Source organism: Phyllobates terribilis, unplaced genomic scaffold, assembly GCF_046119375.1.
Source record: "Phyllobates terribilis strain yellow unplaced genomic scaffold, ASM4611937v1 Scaffold_4__5_contigs__length_816908805, whole genome shotgun sequence".
In the NCBI taxonomy this organism is placed as follows: domain Eukaryota; kingdom Metazoa; phylum Chordata; class Amphibia; order Anura; family Dendrobatidae; genus Phyllobates; species Phyllobates terribilis.
Window position 1 is genome coordinate 350,405,456 of NW_027362764.1, and position 15,591 is coordinate 350,421,046.

Below are 15,591 nucleotides of genomic sequence, written 5' to 3' on the forward strand. Positions count from 1 at the left end.
CTCCATGGAGTATTATATGGGGTCCATTATTCTGAATGGAGCAATATATGGGTCCATTATTCTGTATGGAGCATTACATGGGGTCCATTATTCTGTATAGAGCAATATATGGGGTCCATTATTCTGTATGGAGCAATATATGGGTCCACTATTCTGTATGGAGCAATATATGGGGTCCATTATTCTGTATGGAGCAATATATGGGTCCATTATTCTGTATGGAGCATTATGAGTCTCATTATTCTATATGAAGCAACATATAGGGTCCATTATTCTGTATGGAGCAATATATGGGGTCCATTATTCTGTTTGGAGGAATATCTAAGGCCCATTATTCTGTATGGAGAATTTTATGGGGTCCAGTATACTGTATGGAGCAATATATGGGGTCCTTTATTCTGTATGGAGCAATATATGGGTCCATTATGCTGTATAGAGCAATAAAAAGTGTTTATTATTCTGTATGGAGCATTATATGGGGTCCGTTATTCTTTTTGGAGCAATATATGTGGTCCCTTATTCTGTATGGAGCAATACATGGGTCCATTACTCTGTATGGAGAAATATATGGGGTCCATTATTCTGTATGGAGCAATATATGGGGTCCATTATTCTGTATAGAGCATTATATGGGGTCCATTATTCTGTATGGAGCAATATATGGGTCGATTATTCTGTATGGAGCATTATATGGGGCCCATTATTCTGTATAGAGCAATATATGGAATCCATTATTCTGTATGGAGCTTTATATGGGGTCAATTATTCTGTATGGAGCAATATATGGGGTCCATTAGTCTGTATTGAGCAATATATGGGTCCATTATTCTTTATGGAGCATTATATGGGCCCCATTATTCTGTATGGAGCAATATATGGGGTCAATTATTCTGCATAGAGCAATACATAGAGTCTACTATTCTGTATGGAGCATTATATGGGGCCAATTTTTCTGTATGAAGCAATATATAGGGTCCACGATTCTGCATGGAGCAATATATGGGGTCCATTATTATGTATAGAGCATTATATGGGGTCCATTATTCTGTATGGAGCAGTATATGGGTCCATTATTCAGTATGGAGCAATATATGGGGTCCATTATTCAGTATGGAGCAATATATGGGGTCCATTATTCAGTATGGAGCAATATATTGGATCCTTTATTCTGTATGCAGCTATATATGGGGTCCATTATTCTGTATGGAGCTATATATGGGTCTATTGTTCAGTATGGAACATTGTATGGGGTCCATTATTCTGTATGGAGCAATATATGGGTCCATTATTCTGTATGGAGCATTATATTGGGCCCATTATTCTGTATGGAGCAATATATGGGTCCATTATTCTGTATGGAGCATTATGAGGCCCATTATTCTGTATGAAGCAACATATAGGGTCCATTATTCTGTATGGAGCAATATATGGGGTCCATAATTCTGTTTGGAGGAATATCTGGAGCCCATTATTCTGTATGGAGCATTGTATGGAGTCCATTATACTGTATGGAGCAATATATAGGGTCCCTTAATCTGTATGGAGCAATATATGGGTCCATTATGCTGTATAGAGCAATAAAAATGGTTTATAATTTTGTATGGAGCATTATATGGGGTCCATTATTCTTTTTGGAGCAATATATAGGGTCCATTACTCTGTATGGAGCAATACATGGGTCAATTACTCTCTATGGAGCAATATATGGGGTCCATTATTCTGTATGGAGCAATATATGGAGTCCATTATTTTGTAGAGAGCATTATATGGGGTCCATTATTCTGTATGGAGCAATATATGGGTCCATTATTCTGTATGGAGCATTATATGGGGCCCATTATTCTGTATGGAGCATTACATTGGGCTCATTATTCTGTATGGAGCATTATATGGGGTCCATTATTCTGCATGGAGCATTATATGGGGTCCATTATTCAGAATGGAGCAATATATGGGGTCCATTATTCTGTATGGAGCAATATATGGGTCCATTATTCTGTATGGAGCAATATATGGGGCCCATTATTCTGTATGGAGCAATATATGGGGTTCATTATTTTGTATGGAGCAATATATGGGTCCATTATTCTGTATGGAGCAATATATGGGGTCCATTATTCTGTATGGAGCAATATATGGGTACATTATTCTGTAGGGTGTATTATATGGGGACCATTATTCTCTATGGAGCATTTTATGAGGCCTGATTTTTTTATGGAGCATTAAATGGGGCTCATTATTCTGTATGGAGCATTATATGGGGTACATTATTCTGTATGGAGCAATATATGGGTCCTTTATTCTGTATGGAGCAATATATGGGTCCATTATTCTGTATGGAGCATTATATGGGGCCCATTATTCTTTATGAAGCAATATATGGGGTCCATTATTCTGTATGGAGCAATATATGGGTCCATTATTCTATATGTTCATTATGAGGCCCCTTATTCTTTATGGAGCAACATACAGGGACCATTATTCTGTATGGAGCAAGATATGGGGTTGATTATTCTGTATAGAGAATCATATGGGGTCTATTATTCTGTATGGAGCAATATATGGGGTCCATTATTCTGTATGGAGCAATATATGGGTCCTTTATTCTGTATGGAGCAATATATGGGTCCATTATTCTGTATGGAGCATTATATGGGGCCCATTATTCTTTATGGAGCAATATATGGGGTCCATTATTCTGTATGGAGCAATATATGGGTCCATTATTCTATATGTTCATTATGAGGCCCCTTATTCTTTATGGAGCAACATACAGGGACCATTATTCTGTATGGAGCAATATATGGGTTCATTATACTGTATAGAGCAATATACATGGTCTATTATTCTGTATGGAGCATTATATTCTGTATGGAGCAATATATGGGGTCCATTATTCTGTTTGGAGGAATATCTGGGGCCCATTATTCTGTGTGGAGCATTAAATGGGGCTCATTATTCTGTATGGAGCAATATATGGGTTCCATTATTCTGTATGGAGCAATGTATGGGTACATTATGCTGTATAGAGCAATATATGGAGTCCATTATTCTGTATGGAGCTTTATATGTGGTCATTTATTCTGTATGGAGCAATATATGGGGTCCATTATTCAGTATGGAGCAATACATGGTTCCATTACTCTGTATGGAGAAATATATGGGGTCCATTATTCTGTATGGAGCATTGTATGGAGTCCATTATACTGCATGGAGCAATATATAGCGACCATTATTCTGTATGGAGCAATATATGGGTCCATTATGCTGTATAGAGCAATACATGGGTCAATTACTCTGTATGGAGCAATATATGGGGTCCATTATTCTGTATGGAGCAATATATGGGGTCCTTTATTCTGTAAAGAGCATTATATGGGGTCCATTATTCTGTAGGGAGCAATATATGGGTCCATTATTCTGTATGGAGCATTATATGGGGCCCATTATTCTGTATAGAGCAATATATGGAGTCCATTATTCTGTATGGAGCATTATATGGGGTCATTTATTCTGTATTGAGTAATATATGGAGTGCATTATTCTGTATGGAGCAATATATGGGGTCCATTAGTCTGTATGGAGCAATATATGGGTCCATTATTCTTTATGGCGCATTATATGGGGTCCATTATTCTGTATGGAGCAATATATGGGGTCCATTATTCTGTATAGAGCAGTAAACAGGGTCTATTATTCAGTATGGAGCATTATATGTGGCCCATTATTCTGTATGAAGCAATATATGGGGTCCACTATTCTGTATGGAGCAATATACGGGACCCATTATTCTGTATGGAGCAATATATGGGGTCCATTATTCTGTATGGAGCAATATATGGGGTCCTTTATTCTGTATGGAGCAATATATGGGACCCATTATTCTGTATGGAGCAATATATGGGGTCCATTATTCTGTATGGAGCAATATATGGGACCCATTATTCTGTATGGAGCAATATATGGGTCCATTATTCTGTAAGGAGCATTATATGGGGCCCATTATTCTGTATGGAGCGTTACATTGGGCTCATTATTCTGTATGGAGCATTATATCGGGTCCATTATTCTGCATGGAGCATTATATGGGGTCCATTATTCAGAATGGAGCAATATATGGGGTCCATTATTCTGTATGGAGCAATATATGGGTTCATTATTCTGTATTGAGCAATATATGCGGCCCATTTTTCTGTATGGAGCAATATATGGGGTCCATTATTCTGTATCGAGCAATATATGGGTCCATTATTCTGTATGGAGCAATATATGGGGTCAATTATTCTGTATAGAGCAATACATTGGGTCTATTATTCTGTATGGAGAATTATATGGGGCCCATTATTCTGTAGGAAGCAATATATGGGGTCCACTTTTCTGCATGGAGCAATATATGGGGTCCATTATTCTGTATGGAGCAATATATGGGACCCATTATTCTGTATGGAGCAATATATTGGGTCCATTATTCAGTATGGAGCAATATATGGGGTCCATTATTCTGTATGGAGCAATATATGGGTCTATTATTCTGTATGGACCATTATATGGGATCCATTATTCTGTATGAAGAGATATATGGGATCCATTCTGTATGGAGCATTATATGAGGCCCATTATTCTGTTTGGAGCAATATTTGGGGTCCACTATTCTGCATGGAGCAATATATGGGGTCCATTATTCTGTATGGAGCAATATATGTGGTCCATTATTCTGTATAGAGCATTATATGGGGTCCATTATTCTGTATGAAGCAATATATGGGATCCATTATTCTGTATGCAGCGATATATGGTATCTATTCTGTAAGGAGCATTACATGAGGCCCATTATTCTGTTTGGAGCAATATATAGGGTCCACTATTCTGCATGGTGCAATATATGGGTTCCATTTTTCTGTATGGACCAATATATGGGACTCATTTTTCTGTATGGAGCAATATATGGGGTCTATTATTCTGTATGGAGCAATATATGGGGTCCATTATTCTGTATGGAGCAATATATGGGGTCCAATATTCTGTATGGAGCAATATATGGGGTCTATTATTCTGTATGGAGCAATATATGGGGTCCATTATTCTGCATTGAGCATTATATGGGGCCCAATATTCTGTATGGAGCAATATATGGGGTCCATTATTCTGTATGGAGCAATATATGGGTCCCTTATTCTGTATGGAGCAATATATTGGGTCCATTAATCGGTATGGAGCAATATATGGGTCAATTATTCTGTATGGTGTATTATATGGGGCCCATTATTCTCTATGGAGCATTTTATGAGGCTTGTTATTCTGTATGGAGCATTAAATGTGGCTCATTATTCTGTATGGAGCATTATATGGGGTCCATTATTCTGTATGGAGCATTATATGGGGTCCATTATTCTGTATGGAGCAATATATGGTGTCTATTATTCTGTATGGAGCAATGTATGGGTCCTTTATTCTGTATGGAGCAATATATGGGTCCATTATTCCGTATGGAGCATTATATGGGGACAATTATTCTGTATGGAGCAATATGTGGGGTCCATTATTCTGCATAGAGCAATATAAAGGGTCAATTATTCTGTATGGAGCATTATATGGGGCCCATTATTCTGTATGAAGCAATATATCGGGTCCATTATTCTGTATGGAGCAATATATGGATCCATTATTCTATATGTATCATTATGTGGCCCATTATTCTTCAGGGAGCAACATACAGGGCCAATTATTCTGTATGGAGCAATATATGGGTCCATTATACTGAATACAGCAATAAAAAGGGTCTATTATTCTGTATGGAACATTATATGGGGACCATTATTGTGTATGAAGCAATATATGGGGTCCATTATTCTGTATTGAGCAATACATGTTTCCATTAATCTGTATAGAGCAATATATGGGGTCTATTATTCTGTATGCAGCAATATATGGGGTCCATTATTCTGTATAGAGAATTATATGGGCTCCATTATTCTGTATGTAGCAGTATATGGGTCCATTATTCAGTATGGAGCAATATATGGGGTCCATTATTCTGTATGGAGCAATATATGTGGTCCATTATTATGTATGGAGCATTATATGGGGTTATTTATTCTGTATGGAGCAATATATGGGGTCCACTATTCTGTATGGAGCAATATATGGGTCCATTATTCCGTATGGAGCATTATATGGGGACAATTATTGTGTATGGAGCAATTTGTGGGGTCCATTATTCTGCATAGAGCAATATAAAGGGTCTAATATTTTGTATGGAGCATTATATGGGGCCCATTATTCTGTACGAAGCAATATAGGGGTCCATTACTCGGTAAGGAGAATTAGATGGGATCCATTATTCTGTATGAAGCGATATATGGGATCCATTGTGTATGGAGCATTATATGAGGCTCATTATTCTGTATGGAGCAATATATGAGATTCACTATTCTGCATTGAGCAATGTATGAGGTCCATTATTATGTATGGAACAATATATGGGACCCATTATTCTGTATGGAGCAATATATGGATCCAATATTCTCTATGGAGCATTATATCGGGCCCATTATTCTGTACGGAGCAATATATGGGGTCCATTATTCGGTATGGACCAATATATAGGACCAATTATTCTATATGGAGCAATACATTGGGTTCATTATTCTGTATGGAGCTATATATAGGGCACATTATTCTGTATGGAGCTATATATGGGTCTACTATTTTGTATGGAGCATTATATGGGGTCTATTATTCTGTATGGAGCAATATATGGGGTTCATTATTCTGAACAGAGCATTATATGCTGTCCATTATTCTGTATGGAGCAATATATGGGGTCCATAATGCAGCATCGAGCAATATATGGGGTACATTATTCTGTATTGAGCATTATATGGGCCCCATTATTCTGTATGGAGCAATATATGGGGTACATTATTCTGTATGGAGCAATATATGGGTCCATTATTCTGTATGGAGCAATATATGGGGTCCATTATTCTGTAACGAGCAATGTATGGGTTCATTAATCTGTATGGAGCACTATATGGGGCCCATTATTCTGTATGGCGCATTACATGGGGCTCATTATTCTGTAGGGAGCATTAAATGGGGTCCATTATTCTGTATGGAACATTATATGGGGTCCATTATTCTGTATGGAGCAATATATTGGGTCCATTATTCTGTATGGAGCAATATATGGGGTCCATTATTCTGTTTGGAGGAATATATTGGGTCCATTATTGTGATTGGAGAAATATATGGGTCCATTATTCTGTATGTTGTATTATATGGGGCCCATTATTCTCTATCGAGAATTTTATGAGGCTCGTTATTCTGTATAGAGCAATATATGGAGTACATTATTCTGTATGGAGCTTTTTATGGGGTCATTTATTCTATATGGAGCAATATATGGGGTCCATTATTCTGTATAGAGCAATATATGGAGTACATTATTCTGTATGGAGCTTTTTATGGGGTCATTCATTCTATATGGAGCAATATATGGGGTCCATTATTCTGTATGGAGCAATATATGGGGTCCATTAGTCTGTATGGAGCATTATATGGGGTCCATTATTCTGTATGTAACAATATATGGGGTCCATTATTCTGTATGGAGCAATATATGGGTCCATTATTCTGTATGGATCATTATATCGGGCCCATTTTTCTGTATGGAGCAATATATGGGTCCATTATTCTGTATGGAGCATTATGAGGCCCATTATTCTGTATGAAACAATATATGGGGTCCATTATTCTGTATAGAGCAATACATAGGGTCTATTATTCTGTATGGAGCATTATATGCGGCCCATTATTCTGTATGAAGCAATATATGGGGTCCACTATTCTGCATGGAGCAATATATGGGGTCCATTTTTCTGTGTGGAGCAATATATGGGGTCCATTAGTCTGTATGGAGCAATATATGGGTCCATTATTCTTTATGGAGCATTATATTGGGCCAATTATTCTGTAGGGAGCAATATATGGGTCCATTAATCCATATGGAGCATTATATGGGGCCCATAATTCTGTATGGAGCGTTACATGGGGCTCATTATTCTGTATGGAGCATTATATGGTGTCCATTATTCTGTATGGAGCATTATATGGGGTCCATTATTCTGTATGTAACAATATATGGGGTCCATTATTCTGTATGGAGCAATATATGGGTCCATTATTCTGTACAGAGCATTATATCGGGCCCATTTTTCTGTATGGAGCAATATATGGGTCCATTATTCTGTATGGAGCATTATGAGGCCCATTATTCTGTATGAAGCAACATATAGGGTCCATTATTCTGTATGGAGCAATATATGGGGTCCATTATTTTATTTGGAGGAATATCTGGGGCCCTTTATTCTGTATGGAGCAATGTATGGAGTCTATTATACTGTATGGAGCTTTATATAGTGTCATTTATTCTGTATGGAGCAATATATGGAGTCCATTATTCTGTATGGAGCAATATATGGGGTCCATTAGTCTGTATGGAGCAATATATGGGTCCATTTTTCTTTATGAAGCATTATATGGGGTCCATTATTCTGTATGGCGCAATATATGGGGTCCATTATTCTGTATAGAGCAATACACAGGGTCTATTGTTCTGTATGGAGCATTATGTGGGGCCCATAATTCTGTATGAAACAATATATTGGGTCCACTATTCTGCATGGAGCATTATATGGGACCTATTATTCTGTATGGAGCAATATATGGGACCCATTATTCTGTATGGAGCAATATATGGTGTCCATTATTCTGTATGGAGCAATATATGGGGTCCATTATTCTGTATGGAGCAATATATTGGTCTATTATTCTGTATAAAACATTATATGGGGTCCATTATTCTGTACGGAGCAATAAATGGGTCCATTATTCTGTATGGAGCATTATATTGGGCACATTATTCTGTATGGAGCATTACATGGGGTCCATTATTCTGTATGGAGCAATATGTGGGTCCATTATTCTGTATGGAGCAATATATGGGGTCCATTATTCTGTATGGAGTAATATATGGGTCCATTATTCTGTATGGAGCATTATGATGCACATTATTCTGTATCAAGCAACATATAGGGTCCATTATTCTGTATGGAGCAATATATGGGGTCCATTATTCTGTTCGGAGGAATATCTGGTGCCCATTATTCTGTATGGAGCATTTTATAGGGACCATTATACTGTATGGAGCAATACATGGGGTCCATTATTCTGTATGGAGCAATACATGGGTACATTATGCTTTATAGAGCAATAAAAAGTTTTTATTATTCTGTATGGAGCATTATATGGGGTCCATTATTCTTTTTGGAGCAATATATGGGGTCGATTATTCTGTATGGAGCAATACATCGGTCCATTACTCTGTATGGAGAAATATATGGGGTCCATTATTCTGTATGGAGCTTTTTATGGGGTCATTTATTTTATATGGAGCAATATATGGGGTCCATTATTCTGTATGGAGCAATATATGGGGTCCATTAGTCTGTATGGAGCAATATATGGGTCCATTATTCTTTATGGAGCATTATATGGGGCCCATTAATCTGTATGAAACAATATATGGGGTCCATTATTCTGTATAGAGCAATACATAGCTTCTATTATTCTGTATGGAGCATTATATGGGGTCCATTATTCTGAATGAAGAAATATATGGGATCCATTTCTAATAGAACATTATATGAGGCCCATTATTCTGTTTGGAGCAATATATGGGTCCACTATTCTGCATGGAGCAATATATGGGGTCCATTATTCTGTATGGAGCAATATATCGGGTACATTATTTTGTATGGAACAATATATGGGTCCATTATTCTGCATCGAGCATTATATGGGGCCCAATATTCTGTATGGAGAAATATATGGGGTCCATTATTCTGCATAGAGCATTATATGGGGTTCATTATTCTGTATGGAGCAATATATCGGGTACATTATTTTGTATGGAACAATATATGGGTCCATTATTCTGCATCGAGCATTATATGGGGCCCAATATTCTGTATGGAGAAATATATGGGGTCCATTATTCTGTATGGAGCAATATATTGGTCCATTATTCTGTATGTAGCAATATATTGGGTCCATTATTCTGTATGGAGCAACATATGGGTCCATTATTCTGTAGGGTGTATTATATGGGGACCATTATTCTCTATGGAGCATTTTATGAGGCCCGTTAGTTTGTATGGAGCATTACATGGGGCTCATTATTCTGTATGGAGCATTATATGGAGTCCATTATTCTGTATGGAGCAATATATGGGGTCCATTATTCTGTATGGAGCAATATATGGGTCCATTATTCTATATGGAGCAATATATGGGGTCCATTAATCTGTATGGAGCAATATATGTGTCCATTATTCTGTATGGAGCATTATGAGGCCCATTATTCTGCATGAAGCAACATATAGGGTCCATTATTCTGTATGGAGCAATACATGAGTACATTATGCTTTATAGAGCAATAAAAAGTTTTTATTATTCTGTATGGAGCATTATATGGGGTCCATTATTCTTTTTGGAGCAATATATGGGGTCCATTATTCTGTATGGAGCAATATATGGGGTCCATTAGTCTGTATGGAGCAATATATGGGTCCACTATTCTGCATGGAGCAATATATGGGGTCCATTATTCTGTATGGAGCAATATATAGGGTTAATTATTCTGCATAGAGCATTATATGGGGTTCATTGTTCTGTATGGAGCAATATATCAGGTACATTATTTTGTATGGAACAATATATGGGTCCATTATTCTGCATCGAGCATTATATGGGGCCCAATATTCTGTATGGAGAAATATATGGGGTCCATTATTCTGTATGGAGCAATATATTGGTCCATTATTCTGTATGGAGCAATATATTGGGTCCATTATTCTGTATGGAGCAACATATGGGTCCATTATTCTGTAGGGTGTATTATATGGGGACCATTATTCTCTATGGAGCATTTTATGAGGCCCGTTAATTTGTTTGGAGCATTACATGGGGCTCATTATTCTGTATGGAGCATTATATGGGGTCCATTATTCTCCATGGAGCATTATATGGGGTCCATTATTCTGAATGGAGCAATATATGGGGTAAATTATTCTATTTCGAGGAATATCTGGGGCCATTATTCTGTATGGAGCATTTTATGGGGTTCATTATACTGTATGGAGCAGTATATGGGGTCCATTATTCAGTATGGAGCCCTATATGGGGTCATTTATTCTGTATGAAGCAAATTATGGAGTCCAATATTCTATATGGAGCAATATATGGGGTCCATTAGTCTGTATGGAGCAATATATGGGCCCATTATTCTTTATGGAGTATTATATGGGGTCCATTATTCTGTATGGAGCAATATATGGGGTCCATTATTCTGTATAGAGCATTATATGGGGTCCATTATTCTATATGGAGCAATATATGGGGTCTATTATTCTGTATGGAGCAATATGTCGGGTCAATTATTCTGTATAGAGGAATACAAAGGGTCTATTTTTCTGTATGGAGCATTATATGGGGCCCATTATTCTGTACGAAGCATTATATGGTGTTCATTATTCGGTAAGGTGAAAAAGATGGTATCCATTATTCTGTGTGGAGCATTATATGAGGCTCATTATTCTGTATGGAGCAATATACGGGATCCACTATTCTGCATGGAGCAATATATGGGGTCCATTATTATGTATGGAGCAATATATGGGACCCATTATTCTGTATGGAGCAATATATTGGGTCCATTATTCTGTATGGAGCAATATATGGGACCCATTATTCTGTATGGAGCAATATATGAGGTCCATTGTTCTGTATGGAGCAAAATATGGGACCTATTATTCTGTATGGAGCAATACATTGGGTCCATTATTCTGTATGGAGCTATATATGGGGTCCATTATTCTGTATGGAGCTATATATGGGTCTATCATTCTGTATGGAGCATTATATGGGTTCCATTATTCTGTATGGAGCAATATATGGGACCCATTATTCTGTATGGAGCAATATATGGGGTCCATTATTCTGTATGGACCAATATATAGGACCAATTATTCTATATGGAGCAATACATTGGGTCCATTATTCTGTATGGAGCTATATATGGGGCACATTATTCTGTATGGAGCTATATATGGGTCTGCTATTCTTTATGGAGCATTATATGGGGTCTATTATTCTGTATGGAGCAATATATGGGGTCCATTATGCAGCATCGAGCAATATATGGGGTACATTATTCTGTATTGAGCATTATATGGGCCCCATTATTCTGTATGGAGCAATATATGGGGTACATTATTCTGTATGGAGCAATATATGGGTCCATTATTCTGTATGGAGCAATATATGGGTTCCATTATTCTGTAACGAGCAATGTATGGGTTCATTAATCTGTATGGAGCACTATATGGGGCCCATTATTCTGTATGGAGCATTACATGGGGCTCATTATTCTGTAGTTAGCATTATATGGGGTCCATTATTCTGTATGGAACATTATATGGGGTCCATTATTCTGTATGGAGCAATATATTGGGTCCATTATTCTGTATGGAGCAATATATGGGGTTCATTATTCTGTTTGGAGGAATATATTGGGTCCATTATTGTTATTGGAGAAATATATGGGTCCATTATTCTGTATGGTGTATTATATGGGGCCCATTATTCTCTATCGAGAATTTTATGAGGCTCGTTATTCTGTATAGAGCAATATATGGAGTACATTATTCTGTATGGAGCTTTTTATGGGGTCATTTATTCTATATGGAGCAATATATGGGGTCCATTATTCTGTATAGAGCAATATATGGAGTACATTATTCTGTATGGAGCTTTTTATGGGGTCATTCATTCTATATGGAGCAATATATGGGGTCCATTATTCTGTATGGAGCAATATATGGGGTCCATTAGTCTGTATGGAGCAATATATGGGTCCATTATTCTTTATTGAGCATTATATGGGGCCCATTATTCTGTATGAAACAATATATGGGGTCCATTATTCTGTATAGAGCAATACATAGGGTCTATTATTCTGTATGGAGCATTATATGCGGCCCATTATTCTGTATGAAGCAATATATGGGGTCCACTATCCTGCATGGAGCAATATATGGGGTCCATTTTTCTGTATGGAGCAATATATGGGGTCCATTAGTCTGTATGGAGCATTATATGGGGCCCATAATTCTGTATGGAGCGTTACATGGGGCTCATTATTCTGTATGGAGCATTATATGGGTCCATTATTCTGTATGGAGCATTATATGGGGTCCATTATTCTGTATGTAACAATATATGGGGTCCATTATTCAGTATGGAGCAATATATGGGTCCATTATTCTGTATAGAGCATTATATCGGGCCCATTTTTCTGTATGGAGCAATATATTGGTCCATTATTCTGTATGGAGCATTATGAGGCCCATTATTCTGTATGAAGCAATATATGGGTCCATTATTCTGTATGGAGCATTATATGGGGCCCATTATTCTGTATAGAGCAATATATGGAGTACATTATTCTGTATGGAGCTTTTTATGGGGTCATTTATTTTATATGGAGCAATATATGGGGTCCATTATTCTGTATGGAGCAACATATGGGGTCCATTAGTCTGTATGGAGCAATATATGGGTCCATTATTCTTTATGGAGCATTATATGAGGCCCATTATTCTGTATGAAACAATATATGGGGTCCATTATTCTGTATAGAGCAATACATAGGGTCTATTATTCTGTATGGAGCATTATATGCGGCCCATTATTCTGTATGAAGCAATATATGGGGTCTACTATTCTGCATGGAGCAATATATGGGGTCCATTTTTCTGTATGGAGCAATATATGGGGTCCATTAGTCTGTATGGAGCAATATATGGGTCCATTATTCTTTATGGAGCATTATATGGGGCCAATTATTCTGTATGGAGCAATATATGGGGTCCATTATTTTGTATGGAGCAATATATGGGTCTATTATTCTGTATGGAACATTATATTGGGTCCATTATTCTGAATGAAGAAATATATGGGATCCATTCCTAATAGCACATTATATGAGGCCCATTATTCTGTTTGGAGCAATATATGGGTCCACTATTCTGCATGGAGCAATATATGGGGTCCATTATTCTGTATGGAGCAATATATAGGGTTAATTATTCTGCATAGAGCATTATATGGGGTTCATTATTCTGTATGGAGCAATATATCGGGTACATTATTTTGTATGGAACAATATATGGGTCCATTATTCTGCATCGAGCATTATATGGGGCCCAATATTCTGTATGGAGAAATATATGGGGTCCATTATTCTGTATGGAGCAATATATTGGTCCATTATTCTGTATGGAGCAATATATTGGGTCCATTATTCTGTATGGAGCAACATATGGATCCATTATTCTGTAGGGTGTATTATATGGGGACCATGATTCTCTATGGAGCATTTTATGAGGCCCGTTAGTTTGTATGGAGCATTACATGGGGCTCATTATTCTGTATGGAGCATTATGTGGGGTCCATTATTCTCCATGGAGCATTATATGGGGTCCATTATTCTGAATGGAGCAATATATGGTGTCCATTATTCTGTATGGAGCATTACATGGGGTCCATTATTCTGTATGGAGCAATATATGGGGTCCATTATTCTGTATGGAGCAATATATGGGTCCATTATTCTATATGGAGCAATATATGGGGTCCATTAATCTGTATGGAGCAATATATGTGTCCATTATTCTGTTTGGAGCATTATGAGGCGATTATTCTGTATGAAGCAACATATAGGGTCCATTATTCTGTATGGAGCAATACATGGGTACATTATGCTTTATAGAGCAATAAAAAGTTTTTATTATTCTGTATGGAGCATTATATGGGGTCCATTATTCTTTTTGGAGCAATATATGGGGTGCATTATTCTGTATGGAGCAATACATGGGTCCATTATTCTGTATGGAGAAATATATGGGGTCCATTATTCTGTATGGAGCAATATATGGGGTCCATTATTCTTTATCGAGCATTACATGGGGTCCAATATTCGGTATGGAGCAATATATGGGTCCATTATTCTGTATGGAGCATTATATGGGGCCCATTATTCTGTATAGAGCAATATATGGAGTAGATTATTCTGTATGGAGCTTTTTATGGGGTCATTTATTTTATATGGAGCAATATATGGGGTCCATTATTCTGTATGGAGCAGAATATGGGGTCCATTAGTCTGTATGGAGCAATATATGGGTCCATTATTCTTTATGGAGCATTATATGGGGCCCATTATTCTGTATGAAACAATATATGGGGACCATTATTCTGTATAGAGCAATACATAGGGTCTATTATTCTGTATGGAGCATTATATGCGGCCCATTATTCTGTATGAAGCAATATATGGGGTCCACTATTCTGCATGGAGCAATATATGGGGTCCATTTTTCTGTATGGAGCAATATATGGGGTCCATTATTCTGTATGGAGCAATATATGGGTCCATTATTCTTTATGGAGCATTATATGGGGCCAATT